Genomic DNA, 4,889 nt, shown 5'->3' with positions numbered 1-4,889 from the left:
TCTCTCTCTCCCCCTCTATCTATCTTTCTGTCGTTCTATCTACCATTCTTTCAGTCATTCTGTCTATTGTCCTATCATTCTATTTACTATTCTTTCTATCAGTTGTTCTTTCTATCATTGTCGTTTTCTCTATCATTCTTTCAATCATTCTGTCTATTCTATCATTCTATTTACTGTTCTTCTTATCAGTCGTTCTTTCAAACATTCTGTCATTCTTTCAATCATTCTGTCTATTGTTCAATCATTCTATTTACAGTTCTTTCTATCAGTCGTTCTTTCAATCATTCTGTCTATTGTTCAATCATTCCATTTACTGTTCTTTTTATCATCCTGTCGTTCTTTCTATCATTCTATCTATCATTCTTTCTGTCTATTGTTCTATCATTCTATTTACTGTTCTTTCTATCATCCTGTCACTCTTTATATCATTCTTTCTATCTATCGTTCTGTCATTTTTTCAATCATTCTGTCTATTCTATCATTCTATTTACTGTTCTTTCTATCTATCAATCGTTCTTTCTATCGTCCTGTCATTCTATCTATCGTTCTGTCATTCTTTCTATCGTTCTGTCATTCTTTCAATCATTCTGTCTATTCTATCATTCTATTTACTGTTCTTCTTATCAGTCGTTCTTTCAAACATTCTGTCATTCTTTCAATCATTCTGTCTATTGTTCAATCATTCTATTTACAGTTCTTTCTATCAGTCGTTCTTTCAATCATTCTGTCTATTGTTCAATCATTCCATTTACTGTTCTTTTATCATCCTGTCGTTCTTTCAATCATTCTGTCATTCTTTCAATCATTCTGTCTATTGTTCAATCATTCCATTTACTGTTCTTTTATCATCCTGTCGTTCTTTCAATCATTCTGTCATTCTTTCAATCATTCTGTCTATTGTTCAATCATTCTATTTACTGTTCTTTTTATCATCCTGTCGTTCTTTCTATCATTCTATCTATCATTCTTTCTGTCTATTGTTCTATCATTCTATTTACTGTTCTTTCTATCATCCTGTCACTCTTTATATCATTCTTTCTATCTATCGTTCTGTCATTTTTTCAATCATTCTGTCTATTCTATCATTCTATTTACTGTTCTTTCTATCATTCTGTCATTCCATCTATCATTCCGTCATTTTTTCTATCGTTCTGTCATTCTTTCAATCATTCTGTCTATTCTATCATTCTATTTACTGTTCTTTCTATCATTCTGTCATTCCATCTATCATTCCGTCATTTTTTCTATCGTTCTGTCATTCTTTCAATCATTCTGTCTATTGTTCTATCATTCTATTTACTGTTCTATCAGTCGTTCTTTCTATCATCCTGTCATTCTTTCTATCATTCTTTCAATCATTCTGTCTATTCTATCATTCTATTTACTGTTCTTTCTATCATTCTGTCATTCTATCTATCATTCCGTCATTTTTTCTATCGTTCTGTCATTCTTTCAATCATTCTGTCTATTGTTCTATCATTCTATTTACTGTTCTATCAGTCGTTCTTTCTATCATCCTGTCATTCTTTCTATCATTCTTTCAATCATTCTGTCTATTCTATCATTCTATTTACTGTTCTTTCTATCTATCAATCGTTCTTTCTATCGTCCTGTCATTCTATCTATCGTTCTGTCATTCTTTCTATCGTTCTGTCATTCTTTCAATCATTCTGTCTATTCTATCATTCTATTTACTGTTCTTTCTATCGTTCTGTCTATTGTTCTATCATTCTATTTACTGTTCTTTTTATCAATCCTTCTTTCTATCACCCTGTCGTTCTTTCTATCATTCTGTCGTTCTTTCTATCATTCTGTCATTATTTCTATCATTCTGTCATTCTTTCAATCATTCTGTCTAATGTATCATTCCATTTACTGTTCTTTGTATCATTCTGTTCTTTCTATCGTTCTGTCTATCGTTCTATCATTCTATTTACTGTTCTTTCTATCAATCGTTCTTTCTATCATCCTGTCACTCTTTCTATCATTCTGTCATTCTTTCTATCTATCATTCTGTCATTCTTTCAGTCATTCTGTCTATTCTATCATTCTATTTACTGTTCTTTCTATCATTCTATCTTCATTCTGTCATTGTTTCTATCGTTCTGTCATTCTTTCAATCATTCTGTCTATTGTTCTATCAAGTCAAGTCACCTTTATTTGTATAGCGCTTTATACAATACTGATTGTGTCAAAGCAGCTTTAAAGTGTCAAACAGGAAAACAGTTTGTCAATAATGCAAGAGGACTATAGAAAATAATCCGTTTTTCAGTTAAAGTCAGTTCATTGTTGATTCAGTGATGTCGTCAGCAATCAAGCCGACAATGTTGCCAGAAATTAAGCATCCCCAACTAAACAAGCCAAAGGCGACAGTGGCAAGGAACCAAAACTCCATCGGTGACAAAAATGGGAGAAACCAGGCTCAGTCGGGGGCAGCTCTCCTCTGGCCAGATGAAACCAGCATGGTGTGGTTTAATTCCAGGCTGCAACACAGGTCAGATTGTGCAGAGGACTCGTCTGGTTCCCGTGGGCTTGTGCCGATGGCTGACGAGGTGATGAGGTCTTCACAGGGGATCTGTCTCTAGAGCTCGTCTAGTTGACATGGTCTCCGCTGACATTCAGGGCTATAGAGGTCGTCTCTAGGACAGGTACTGATGATCCACCATCTGATCTGGATACGGACTGTATCCGTGTGGCTACGGTGACCTCGGAATAAGAATGAAACAGACTAATATTAGCGTAGATGCCATTCTTCTTATGATGTAGCAAATACATCGGGTTATGGGAACTGTTCCTGGTTCCGGTTGACCTAATTAATGCAGCCTAACAATCCTTTAATGGACTTTAATGATAGAAATGTGATAGTGTATTATGTGTTTGCTAGGTTAAAGAGATAGAAACAACGCAGTTGATTTTGATATTCTAGGTATTATCAAATGGCCAGAGTTTTGAGATCTCAGTGGACGTGAAGGACTAATGCGATATGAGCTCGCTCAAGTATTGAGGAGCTAAACCATTCAGGGCTTTATAAGTAATTATCAAGATTTTAAAATGTATGCAATGTTCAATAGGGAGCAAGTGCGGAGTTGACAGAACCGGGCTAATGTGGTCATATTTCCTGGTTCTAGTAATGTTCTATCATTCTATTTATTGTTCTTTCTATCATTCTGTAGCTCTTTCTATCGTTCTATCTACCATTCTTTCTATATACCATTCTGTCATTCTTTCTATCGTTCTATCTACCATTCTTTCTATATATCATTCTGTCATTCTTTCAATCATTCTATCTATCATTCTTTCTATTCTATGTATTATTCTTTCTATCTGTCATTCTTTCAATCATTCTGTCATTCTATGTATCATTCTTTCTGTCTGTCCTTCTATCGTTTTTTTCCTAGTTCTATTATTCCATCTTCCGTTCTTTCTATCAAACATTCTTTCTATCATTCTGTCATTCTTTCTGTCATTCTATGTATCATTCTTTCTGTCTGTCCTTCTATCTATCTATGTAATATTTCCTATCTATCTATCTATCTATCTATCTATCTATCTATCTATCTATCTATCTATCTATCTATCTATCTATCTATCTCTGTCTGTTTGTCTAATACACACCTGTGTACCTGTATAGTAAGACAGAGCACTTAATGGATTTACAGTCATGGCCAAAAATATCGGCACACTTGGTAAATATGATCAAAGAAGGCTGTGAAAATTAATCTGCATTGTTAATCCTTTTGATCTTTTATTAAAAAAATTCACAAAAATCTAACCTTTCATTGGATAATAAGAATTTAAAATGGGGGGAAATATCATTATGAAATAAATGTTTTTTTCAAATACACGTTGGACACAATTATTGACACCCCTATAAATTCTTATGAGTAAAATATCTCTGAAGTATATTCCCATTCATATTCACAATTTTGAGCACTGCAGGGTGATTATGAACATGAAATTATCCAGCCATGGCTTCCTGTTTCACAGAAATATAAATAGGAAGGAAAACAAAGCCCAAATTCCCTTAATCATCCATCACAATGAGAAAAATCAAAGAATATATTTCTGATGTGCAGCAAAAGATAATTGAGCCTGGAAGAGGACTTGTGTCTATATCGTCCTAATGCATGGAGAGAAGGAGAGGTTAAGTGGCTAAAGACTCTCCAAGGACCACAGCTGGAGAATTGCAGAAAATAGTTGAGTCTCGGGGTCAGAAAACCTTTTTAAAAATGGTCAAACAGCACCTACATCACCACATGTTATTTGGGAGGGTTTCAAGAAAAATTCTCCTAGCTCATCCAAAAACAAACTCCAGCATATTCTGTTTCTGTTATCAGACACGACTGGAACTTCAAATGGGACTGGCTTCTATGGTCAGATGAAACAAAAAAATTTGCTTTTTAAGCAAACACTCAAGATGAGTTTGGTGAACACAGGGATAAAAAGTACCCCGTGTGTACAATGAAATATACTGCTGTATTTTTGATGTTGTGGGCCTATATTTTTGCTGGAGGTCCTGGACATCTTGTTTAGACACATGGCATCATGGATTCTATCAAATACCAACAGATAAAAATCAATAAGTGACTGACTCTGTTAGAAATTTTATAATGGGCCATGTTTGGATCTTTCAACCATACAATAATCCAAACACAAACCTCAAAAACAACACAAAAATGGGTCACTGAGCACAAAACCAAGCTTCTGCTATGGCCATTTCAGTCCTCTGACCTGAACCCTATAGAAAATGAGTGGTAAACTGAAGAGAAGAAGCACCAACATGGAGCTGGGAATCTAAAGGGTCTGGAGAGATTCTGGGTGAAGGAATGGTCTCTGATCTCTTGTCAGGTGTTCTCTAACCTCATCAGGCATTATAGGAGAACATTTAG

The sequence above is a fragment of the Sinocyclocheilus grahami genome, unplaced genomic scaffold (genome assembly GCF_001515645.1).
Source record: "Sinocyclocheilus grahami isolate Dianchi unplaced genomic scaffold, SAMN03320097.WGS_v1.1 scaffold44.1, whole genome shotgun sequence".
In the NCBI taxonomy this organism is placed as follows: Eukaryota; Metazoa; Chordata; class Actinopteri; order Cypriniformes; family Cyprinidae; genus Sinocyclocheilus; species Sinocyclocheilus grahami.
This window is presented reverse-complemented; position numbering follows the sequence as displayed.